The sequence below is a fragment of the Taeniopygia guttata genome, chromosome 1, assembly GCF_048771995.1.
Source record: "Taeniopygia guttata chromosome 1, bTaeGut7.mat, whole genome shotgun sequence".
Lineage (NCBI taxonomy): Eukaryota > Metazoa > Chordata > Aves > Passeriformes > Estrildidae > Taeniopygia > Taeniopygia guttata.
Window position 1 is genome coordinate 9,295,397 of NC_133024.1, and position 12,161 is coordinate 9,307,557.

The following is a 12,161-nucleotide window of genomic DNA, read 5'->3' on the forward strand; positions in this document are numbered from 1 at the left end:
ATTCCTTGCAGGAATTTTGCTTTGCATTTTACCATTAGCAGAATAATGTTTAGGGCCTTGATACAAATAAATGCATGCCATTGAGAAATTTAGTGATTTTTTGGATTGTTAGAATTCACATTGTTCCTTTCATTATGAAGCCTCTGGAACTCTTGTGGGTTTGCTGGAAGTGATGTTACCCCTGTCATAGGGGGCTAGAGTGTTGGAAGAGAAGAGAGAAAGAAAGCAAGAAGCCTATTTTGAGTGCAGAATTGTTAGTATATGAGGTAAAAATGACTAGACGGACATTTTTTTAGAATACATGGATGTTGTGAAATGCACTGCCAGCAGCACTAATTGGCTGACTGGCTATGTCAGTGTTGATGTGTTAATAAAGATAAATTGCATTAAGTTTATCGAAAAAAATGCTATGTTGAGAAAACATTTATGATTTTTGAAGGCAGTAATCCATTTTCCTCTTCTGTTAAAAACTGCTGGGAAGATTTACCCTATGTGTGCTGTGAGCAGTTCACTAAATGTGCCTTTTCATAAAGTTCACATTGTTTTGCTTCCTTGCATGACATTTGTTTATGGAAAACATGGGTTATTGAGGTCTCATAATCTAATATAGCTCAGTGAGCATAAATGGTATCTCATAAATATTTGGACTGAGGGACTGTGGATTGTAGATAGTTTGGTATTTTCTCCCTGGTTGTTTCTTGATGTTGCTGATTGGAGGCACCCCAAGGATTTTTTTACTTTTTTTTTTTTTCCCTTACAAGTGTTGCCACAGCATGGTGTGTTTATCACAGCTTTAATAGCACTTCCAGTTTTTCTCTGCTGTCAGTATTGTGATCTGAGGTTAAAGAGTAGCATCAACATTAAAAAGAAGTTTTAATAATTTATCACAACATCTCAGCAGGAGACTCCTCCCTCCCCCCTTGACATTTCCTTTTGTTGCATTTAATCTTCCACCTACCATACCTTCAAGGGAAAAGTTGCAGCACACGCTTAACCTGGATTGTTAATGCAGCACATATATCTGAAAATTATTTCCTGGTCCTGTAAATCACATTATCACATGTAGCTCACAGTGCTGCTGCTGGGTATCCTTGTTGCAAATTAGAAGCTGTTATTTACTCTGGGCAACATGACCTCTTCTCAGAGGTATGTGACTTAGGAATATATGTCACTGTCAAGTTCCTGGGATTTAAGAAATGCTGTTAACTTTTTTCTCTTTCTCCCATTTTCAATTAAATCTGGTAAATGAGGGCTGGATTGCTTTGGTCTCTTACCTACTCTCAAGCAGAGGCAAAGAGCTGAATTTTTATCATGGGTAGAAAATACCCTATGAACCTGACTACAGAAAGTATCTTAATATGGGCTTTTGCTGTTCCAAGAAATGTTTTTGGCAGCTGAAACAAAACATAAGGAAGATACCTGCTTCAAGGAGGCTAAGAAGCAATTTGTCTTGTTTGCTCAGAGCTCTGAATCAGCAAAAGCCTCAGCATCCCTGCTGCCCAGTGGTTTGTTTCGTGTGTGGCAGTACTGTGAGTGCTGTGTGACTTGAGGAGGATGCCTGCTTTCTGAGAGCTGCAAGTTCAGGATCTGTCAGATCTGAACATTGTTGTAAGCTCATGTAGTTTCTGAGCGTTTCTGACCTCCAAAACAGAACGTGTGCACCGCCCCTTTCCATTAACCATTAAGGATCAGCTTTTGCTTGTATCTCAGTGATTTGAGTTGTTTCTGCTGCTGTGCACATGGAATTCAGGGTGTTGCTTGGTGAGAGGTCAGCATGCAGACTTCTCCACTGCAGCTCATTGGGAAACTCATCCCAAAATGGCAGCAGAGATTTATTTTATTCCTATTTTAATGAGACTGCAGACAGCCAGAGATCTGCATATGAACTTCCAGCTGTGTTGTTCAGAGGGGAAGGTTGAAGCTGGATATGTGCACCTGGAAATGCATTGGATGACTTACAGTATTACCTATGCTGAAGTGAGTTGCATGATGGGTAGGCACAGCTGATTTAGACCATCCTCTAGTTGTTCCATGCCACATTTTGTTTCAAGAGTGCTGTGAAGTATAGACATCTTTGGAAAGTGTTGGTATGTGTGTCGGCCTTGTGTCTAAGTCCTGGTCATGATCAGTACAAGTTAATGAATCTGGAAAATTTTCTGGTACAATGAATAAAAACATCATTGCTGAAGTTACAAGCTCTGAGAAGACATTTTCTATGGGCTTTCTGTATAATTCTGTATTTATGACAACACCAGCTTTTTCACCTATATTTTTCTCCTTGGAATTCACTAAAAGCAAGAAAAATCATCACCCACATACAACTAAAAGAATGGATTTATGGGTAGAAAACTGCTTCTGATTTACTTGTAAGGTTAGGTGTCACAGAGTGAAATGAGTCCTGTATGTGGGTCCAGAGAAACATAAAGATACCATTTTCTTTTCTAGCTGTTTTTAAGTCTGCATGCCAGAAAACCTTTCAGAATGATTCATTGGAATGCAGTCTCTAAATGTGCTTTAAACTGGGATTTATAAACTAATGATCAAGATAAACTGGAGTCTAAAAGCTGAACCTGGAAGTACAAATCAACTGGAATTTCTTTTTCTCTTTAAGCTGAAATAACACACCATGGTTCAAGTTTAAGAAAGATTTATAATAGGGATACCAAAAAAACTAGGAGAAGGAAAAGAAGATTAAGTATTGTTTTGAGTTTATCTTAAATCAGAAAGCAGATTTGAGGTGTTGCTAATGCCTACCCACTTCTGAATTATTTTGTTGATTTTCTTCAACAGTGTTTTCCCTTTACCATATATCTTGGTCATATGCAGGGGGGAAGGTTTGAGTGTGGATAAGCTTTGTGTCTGTCTAGTGGCATCTGGGAGAATTTTCACACTGGGAAGTAAGTTGCCCATTTGTTTCTAGCTGTGTGACAGAGCTGTTCAGAGAGAGAGTGAGACCATTAGGACATCCACCACTCTTGGAGGACACAAACCCCTCACACATCTTGGAAACAACCCATGCATTCCACTGGGGGCAAGCTGTGCCCATTCAGGCTGCTGGGCAGCTTTGAAGAGTCTGACTCTGTACATGGTGGTGTCTCTAACAGGATCTGGTCCTTTTGCCAGGTCAGCACCCACCCCAGCTGGGGGGTGGCAATTTGAGCCACTTTGGATGGTCCATGGGGTGAGCTGAGCCTCAGGAGGGGCACAGAGAGGCTCTGTGCACACCCTAGGGTGCCCTGGCATGAACATAATCTGTCAAAAATGCTGGCAACACCTCCCAAGTGAAGACAAGACCTTCAGGACTGGGGAGAGTAGTTGGAGATGAAAGACTTCACCACCAGACTTAGGGCTGGGAAATCCAGGTTAAAGAATGCCTTCTCCCCAAAGCCTTGTGTTTTCACATAACCTATTGTGCTTCACAGAAAGAATTTCCATTTTCAGAACTCAGAGTGGCTTGATTTACTTACGATAAAATTGTAGAAATAAAAATAAAATGCAACCACAGGGCATCACCCCACAGAACTATCTGAGGGTGGTGCCTGTCCTCACTGTCTACAGGGAAGTGAAGCAATAATCTCTTTAATGACTAAATCAAAGTTTATTATGCAAGTGATCCAGCCCTATATTTCTGTTCCAATTTCAGCTCTACAGGAGTTTAATCATTTTTATAGCAAAAGGTACCAGTGTTAGAAATCTTAAGTGCCTCTGGCAAGGTATGGCTGGTGGGGGTGATACAAAGCCTCAGATTCAGTCTCCCTATAGATTGATCAGCACATGTATTATTTAGGCTGCTTGTAGTACACCAACACTAGTTTAAATGTTAAATAAATGAAAGTAGATGGATCCAGGTAACCTGGATTTGAGTGTAATTGTGAGGCATGAGGGGTCTGGTTGGATGTGGAGCTTTTGATGTGGTGGTTGAGTTGCAGCACTTGTAGAGCGCAGCCAGCTGTGCTGGGATGATTCACTGTTTACTTTATGTGATTTTAAGCATAACACTTTATATAGTTTGTCATTTATCTAATTTAAGTAATTTATTTTATGTAATTTCAAGGATAAACTGCATTAATTATTTTTAATATCTTATCATGCTGTATGACTAACAGTATTTCTTAAATATTGAGAGATTAAATCTGCTGCTGTGTTTTTTTACATTGGAAAAGCTTATGAAATGCTGACCAAAAGTTTCAAACTCAGGGTTCTAAAAGTATTTCCCTAATACAGGTTGTTTCATAGAAGCAACCTGATTTTGAGTAGTAAAAAATTCACTTTTTTTTTTAACTTCAGAAGAAGCTTGCTATATTCGAGGTGGTTGCTTGTGCATAGCTAAAAATCTAAAAGTCTAATTTTGGAAACTGAGTACTGGAAGTGTGGATCTGCAGTTTTAGTTTGACTGCAAGTATATAAAGCATATGACTACACACAGTATGTAATTTGGTGTACCAAAGGATGCTCTAATAGTTTTGCTTTGAAAATTGCTAAAAGGGGAAAGAGTATTTATTTGGATGCAGAGTGACTGTGAAATTAACTGGGTTTTATTTAGTCTTCTATTTTCTTTTAAGTCTGGATTTAGTCTTTATCCCATGAAACAAACAATTTTTTTGCACCTTCTTTTACACCACTTTCTTCAGAGTAAAATCTGAATTCAAAAGGTCTCTGGGGATGCTTGAAGCTTCCTGCACATATTTTGTTGGAATAAATGGAATATATATCTATCTCTAACCATCTCTTTGAAGACATTTGAAATACTTTATAGAAGTTTGGCAACATGTATTTAGTCTCATACAGGCAGAGGCAATGGAGGTGGGACCAATGGAAAAATGAGCTTTTGAGAGTTTTCTTCGCAGCTGCAAGGGAGGGAAAATGATGTGGCTTTTCCAGTCACAAGGGGAACAATGTGGGGGAAGTGTAACATCTACTTAAGAGCAGAGCAGTGCTGTCACAAAACTAAACAGCAGCAAATAAAACATAGCCTGGGAGAGTGTTTCCACCTACCATTGAGAAGGGGTTGCCATCCTTTGGCAGATGGAGTCAGCCTGAGCCAGGATTTCAGTCTCCTTCAACTTCCAAGAGTTCTGTCTGCAGGATCTTCCTCTGGCTCTTGCACTAGTGCTGGTGCTGCTGCACATCTGCTGGCACCTCTGCTCAGGGAGCCCATCCAGGCAGGAATTGGCCAGATAAGAGAAGATGGGGTTCATTCAGCTGGTGGCATTCATTCAGCTGATGTGATCCCTTCGATGGCACACTTGGGGAGCTTGGTACAGAAGGGGGCCACGGCCATGAGGGAAGAGAAGAGAGTGATCACGGTTGGATTTAGGGTCATCCAAGTTGACACATAACTTCACCCTGCAGCTCCAGAATATCCAGGGGAAAAAAAAAATAATAAGGTGTCACCTTCCTTTGAATCCTATGTCCACATCCTGTGCTTGGAGTATTGCTTGAAGTGTTTGCTATCATATTAAAAAGTATGTTGATCAAACATTTATAAACCAGAAGGAATATTTAAATAACACTTCACTCACCATGTATACAGGTTCCTCTCCTTTGGTTATTTGCCTTTTTTTTCTTTTTTTTTTCTTGTGTTGACCAGATTTTGGAACAACCATAAAGCATCACTGACATCAGAAAACCAGAGAGCATGAGCGTATTCTCTTTACTTTTTTCCACAAATGAAATGAATGTACATTGCCTTTAGGTGTTGAAAGAGCACAGATCAGATGTGCACTTTCAAACTGATGAACAGGCTTAAACACATACCAGAATGGCTGAAAAATGTTATTTTGGCTTCCCCTTTCTACAGGTTTTCAAAGAAAATATTGTTCATCAGCTAAACACTATTGATTTTTTTACTTCAAAGCATGATCTAAGGAATACTCAGGGTACATTACTTCTTTCAAGACCCATTACTAAATAATCTCATAAAGACTTTTTTCCTTAGTACATTAAAAAGTGGGGGGGTAGGTATGTATGATGCTTTTCGTTTTGGTAAATGTTTCTTGAACCACCAATAATGTAAAGCTCTTGTTTTAGAGATTCTGTTCAATAGTGAGAGTATCTTCAAATAAAATTACTTTTTCAGTCATTTATATTTGATTACTAAAATTTTGTTCTTGGCTGAATTGTGTCATGTTAGCTCTTATCCTAGCACTGGTTTCATCCTGAGGTTGGAAACTGTATCAGCCTCGCTAGCTAAATAGTAAAACAGCGTTATGGTTGCAGAACTATACTGCACAGAGAAGTAAAGTAAAAAAAAAATATATTTCTAAGGTTTCCCTCAAAACAAGTGTTTTTCCATTACTGGGTTTCCTTGCATGAGCAAACTTAAAATAATGGAAAAAACAAGAGAAAGACAAAATCCAGATTTGCTTCCAGAGGTGCTGATCACTCAGCAGAAGCTCCTGGTGACAAGGCTCAGCCCTCACAGAAATCACTTTTTATATGCCTAAGTGTAGCCCTCCTCTTTTTACTCTGGGCTCCTACATCCTCTGAATACCAGCACCCCTCTCAGCATTCCTGTTTCCTTTCAGCTTTAGGCACAACTCTGTGGTTTCCACACTCAGGAAATTTGTGAGGAGACATCACCGGGGAAATCCCTGCTGTGGTTGCAAGCATGGAGAGCTCTATGGTGGTGCAAATGAGAAGAAAAGTCTTCACTGTCTTTCCTATGGAGGAGGCTGGATAAGTGTTCTCCTAAACACCACACATGGCTTTAGTTAACAATTAATTTTCCACCTGCTGGACTTAGTGTGTTCATTAAAAGCATGCTGGGGGATTCTGGAAAGTTTGGAGAGAGAAAAGTCACGGATTTACCACACTACTTGAAATTAGTGCTTCTGGCTTGGTTGTTTAACCTACTTTGTAGGTGCATTGTACTGAGAGTGGAAAAACAGAAAAAAGGGATCCTTAGCTGTGTAAATTAAAGGAACAGATGGCTTATGCACTGGTTAGAACCTTATTGGGAGAAAAAAAATGGAAATCTATGTCAAGTTTGATTTAGGAAAATAGAAATAGGGAAAAAAATTCCACAAACTTTTTCTGAAAGTGTTTTTGAAGGCCATTGAAAGATTTTATTCTGTTTAATTATAGAAAATTTGGGAGACAACTTTCATGCTATTTGAACATGTCACTAGCTTTCTTCTCCTATGAAGGTAAACGTTCCTTAGAAATTTTAGAGAAAGCTGCTGCAGGCCCAGATGACTGAAAACCAGTGGCAGACACTCCCAAATAAAAACAATATCAAGTCTTAGGTTATGTATTTCAAAAAGCTCTCTTTAGATAAATTTTTAAATCTTACTGACATATTGAAATTTTGAATTCCATTATCATCATTTTAGTGTAATTTGTGCTTACTTTGCAAAACCACAGATAGTGCTCTGTACTTCTTTTAACTCCAGGAAAGATGCAGAGAGAGCCTTTTTTTCATTCACTAAGTTCAGCATTTCTCTGGAAAGCAGTTGAGATACCAAATCTGCTACTTCTGGCTTTAAAATCTTTGCAAATTACACAGAAGATAGCCCTTGAGGGATGCCCCTGGTTAAGTGACTCCTGCCAATAGGAGATTGTGTCTTTTTTCTTGTACTTTCTTGAGAAGAGCTGTAGTGTTGTTCTGTATATTAGGGTGTGTCTGGGCTCAGCATCTTTCTTATGGGCAGGAGTAGTAATTCCACTGAAATTCATAGAATTATGCCACTTCAAATGAGAGGAGAATCTGGTTTTGAGTCTCATTTAGGTATCATCTATTTGATAATCAATCATGACAGCTCTTATTGAGTAGTCCTTGTCTACAAACAGATCAAATCAGTTGGGGAAGAACTGATCTGAAGATGAGATCATGGAAAAGTGTGACACAGATGCAGTTCCCACTGGTTATGGGGATTCCATACTGCTGGTGATTGTGGTAAAACTTGAGAATTTGTATACAATCTATATTTGCTGTCCATCATTCTGCAGTGGCTGAGCCATTTATTATCTTCCTGATTTATCCATGGACTTGAGATAGGTTTGTGCAGTAAGAGAGAATATGTTTTGATGAATTACTGTTGCTTTGATGTCAAGAATTTCTTAATTCAATAATTTTTCATTTATATATACATTTCAATAAAACTTAGATTAATACTACATTTTTAATAACAAATAGAACAAATGCATACTTAAAATATGTAAGGTTACAGAGCATGGTGAAGGAAAAAAAGTTTATTAAAAATCTGGGCAAAAGTTGGTTTTCAACTTTTCAATTTTGTTTTTTTCTCCACTTCTGGACTTTCTAGCTTCTGCTTCAGAAAAGTGACAGTCTTGAAATCTGTTAATGTTCTACCTGTTGGTAGTCACTGTGGAAAAAAAAAAAGAAGAATGACTCTATACTTTGCTGAATTTTTATTTCCACTTTTATTTTTAAAGTTGCAATCTTCTGCTTTTGAGTGTTGAAGATCAGCAGAAGGGAAATAGGAGAACTGAAGATATCAGCATTGTTTAATCAATTCCTTCATGCTGTTGAATATTGTTTTGAAAGAAAAATATATTTTAAAGATCAGGACTGTGGGAGTTTGAGAATGGAATTGCAATACAGTTGTGGAGGAACTTCTGTAAAGTTGGTGGTGGAGCCTCCTGGTGCAGTGTGTAGAGACAGAGACGCTTTGCCACGTACCAAGGAAAAGACTGAATTTTTGGTACTCTGAGAAAAAAGCCTCATGGATAGTAATGACAAAAATCTGAATTCAATCTCTCAGTGTTTGAGGAGGAACATCTACTGTTTCTATTTAATTTTTTCTTTTTTTCCTAATTAACTTGTTAATGCATTGGTTCTATTACCATGAGGAGGATAAATTCTCTCTTTAGCATGGTTTCCCTTCACTCTTTCTACAACAGCCCCACATAGCAATATTTTAAAATCCAGCATATACAGAACATCACTCTTTGAGCTGTCTTAAGAGCTCATGCTGCATTACAGCTCCTGTGAACCAGTATACGTCTGCTTAACCAGTTGGTTAAGTTGTTTTTCAGCTCCTTTGATCTTCACATTCAATACACACTTTTTTCTGCTTGTCAATTGTTTTCTAATTTTTAGAAGACCTTTTACACATGGTTATCCACAGAAGTTATTTATCAAAGAGTTATTAATTTCTTTCAATAGGTTTTACTAGCTTTTTCACTGTATTTAAATAGAAAAACTAGTAATAAGAAATGTTACCTTGAATTATTCCTATAGAGAGAAAGTTAGAGACAATATAACAGATCATGAGGAACGTGTAGATATGTTTTTGTTCCTGATAATATGCTTTTGCTTAATTCATATTCTAGGGAAAATATGGCTCAGTATGAGCCATATTCTTGGGAATATATTTTTGGGAAAATATGGCTATTTACTGATTTCCTTTCTGGTGCCCTTTGGTGATATATTATTGCTCTTTAATCTGAAAGGAACACAGTAATTGATAATAGTTTTTGTACCATTCTGCAAAAATTGCAGAAGATGTGTTGCCTTTTATGAATTCACCAACATTTATAGCTACTTCATAAATTTGCTTAAAGCCTAGTTTAAACAAAAGCTTTGTTACAAAAGCTTGCATGTGCTCTCAAAAAGTGCACCTCATGTAGAGAAAGTGAGATGTGTTGAGAACATAGGACAATATAATGTATTATGCATGTAAATTTACTTGATCTATATTGGTCTTTTCAATTCCCTTTCCAAACAAAGAACATGGTAATTTCATTTTACAGATAATGTAGTTTGCGGCCCTAAATCAGTTTAGCAGTACACATTTTTGATTCATGGCAAGGGCGATTGCTAGCTCTGAATATATCTGTTCATAATCTCCCCAGCAGAAATTCAGCAGTGACTGATATGTTTAGTGGCTCTTACATTGTCTTTGCACATTGGGAGAGATCAGGAGATGAGCTGTGTGATTCATCGATCACCAGAATACCTATAGACAGTCACCACAGGGGGAAATTTTGCTGTGCATTCTGAAAGGAAAATAATTTGAAGAATTCCTCACTGGCTTTCTGTGACCACCGCCTTCCGCAGATGTGATTTGGGGTTACGTTATTTAATTATATGTGTATTATTTTTTATGTGGGCATATGAGCTTGTATCATATTATATTGAGTTCCAGTTTTGCATTATGATATAAACAATGGCTGGAAGCAAAAACCTTCCTATGAAGATTCCCGATTTATTCTTCTATTCCCCTGTATATATAAGTTGAGTATAGATGGAAGACCAGCTTGAAGAGTGATCCTTGTTTGCTGCTTGGTCTACAGGATGAATATGCACCAGACAACACAACTGCTAATAAGCCACTTGTCAGCCTTCCATAAATTATCCTGTTAGTTTTCAAAACCCCTCAAGACACTGGCTTTTTAAACAGCATTAAATGTGCTGCAAGATCTGTCATTTAACTTACACAAAATGCAGAGGAGGTGCCATTTTTATTGATTGCTATAGATTTTTGTCTTGTCTAATGGGATTTATATTTTTTCCATGAACTTGTGTTGGAAAAAAAAGTGAAAACAAATAAAGGCCAGACATAGATAACATATTTTAAGTATAGAAATAACTCAAATCCTTAAATTTCTCATGCATACCATGGCATCCCGGGTTTCTAAGGCATCCAATCCCATCTGTCTTTTTGCCAAGACAGAGATGCAAAAGAGCATGGAAACATCCTCCTTTCACTTTGCATTAAAGCAGACAGACCAGCACTCAGCTTTGTGCATTTTGAGCTCACTGCAATAAAAGTTTTAAGAGATAAGAAGCTTTTTCTATTTCAGGGTTGCCATTAGCCTGAATAATATATAAACATGGGAAAAGGTTTGAAGTCCTTTTGAGGCTTACAGTATAGCTTCAATTAAATTATACATCATTATCACAGCTGCCAAGCCTGGTGTGGGATTTTAGCCCCCTATCTCACTAAGTCTTCTATGTAGCTGCCTTGTCCTATTCTTTTTTCTTCCTTTTCTTAAGCAGTAAGAGCACTCTTTGAAAAACTAGGCTTAAGGAATAAAGTGGAAGATGAGGTTTGGTTAATCAAGAAAGAACATGGAGATGTCAACAGTCAAGCACCAAGGGAGGAAGGAGGTCAACTCTCCAGCCTTAAAAACCACTGGGGAAAAATCAAACACTATTAAGTCATGACATGTTATGTTCCTTTTGAACCAGGGCTGTGTGTACTCCCTCTGTGTGCTGAGAGGTTTGCAGAGCAGCTCCGAGCTGCTCATGAGACCCCTTGTGAAAGCTGAATTGCTGGGGATACCCACTGGGGATGCTTTCAGTCCATAAAGCTGGCAGTGACAATGAAACACAACCTAAACACATACATTCTTTGTCTCTTTGTCCATTTATGGTTCTCTCAGGTTTTACAACCCAAAATTTTCATGATGGCTTGTCATATTGCAGATGAGTGTTTTCTTGGATCTCAACATGAGACAGAATTATTCAGCCTTCATAATAAGTATCAGCTACTTAGTACTTTGTGGTGACTTTGGCATAAATCTGCGATATACAGAATTATTGTCACATACTTAGGAAAATCATGATGGTTTTCTTTTCTTATTTATTCCTATAATATCCTCTAAAAGTCTTAGAAGTGTTTTGACTAATTACAATACTCACACGACTAATGCCACTGCACTTGCCATTGATTTTATCAGTTTTTGTGTCTTCTCTGTACATGTATAACATTAATAAATATTTGGCTTGAGTAGCCATACATGAAAGACTGAAATCAAGGTGGCATCACAGAGTTTTGTGTGTAGAATACTTATTTAGGATTATACCATACCACTGATTTTTTTACACTGAACAGGCTATTGATTTCCATGGATGATTAACGTGCAGATCAATGGCACGTTATTGTGCTTAAATAGTAACATTTGATACTTAAAAATAAACAAGGCAAGGGGTATCACTGACTTTCAAGCAGGGCTAAAGAATATCTGATAAGAATGTAAACTTCCTTAAAACTTCAGACAGAATGCTCAGTTCGGGAGAAGCATTTGGTAAAGAATGTGTGAAGAATTGTATTTAAAATGTAAAATTGAGAATTTGCTGGGAAACATGTGAGTTGAAAGTCTTGTGCAGCAGGTTGCACTACAGCACTGGTACTGACCTGGCAGAGCTTTGCTTGTTTACCCACAGCCCTGGGCAGCCTGTGCTGGTGCTG

General features: G+C 37.9%; 1 protein-coding gene and 1 long non-coding RNA gene across 22 annotated transcripts in view; both read left to right on the plus strand.

Annotated features, from left to right (window-relative positions):
• Positions 1 to 12,161, plus strand: part of ROBO2 (roundabout guidance receptor 2) — a 1,029,224-nt gene that overhangs the window by 162,132 nt on the left and 854,931 nt on the right. The gene's annotated exons all lie outside the window — the stretch shown is intronic.
• LOC140685241 (uncharacterized) overlaps positions 1 to 12,161 on the plus strand; it is a 262,181-nt gene continuing 250,020 nt past the window's right edge. Inside the window, exon 1 of the long non-coding RNA XR_012058547.1 lies at positions 1 to 12,161. This exon is cut by the window's right edge and continues 72,283 nt beyond it. This is a non-coding gene — a long non-coding RNA (uncharacterized lncRNA).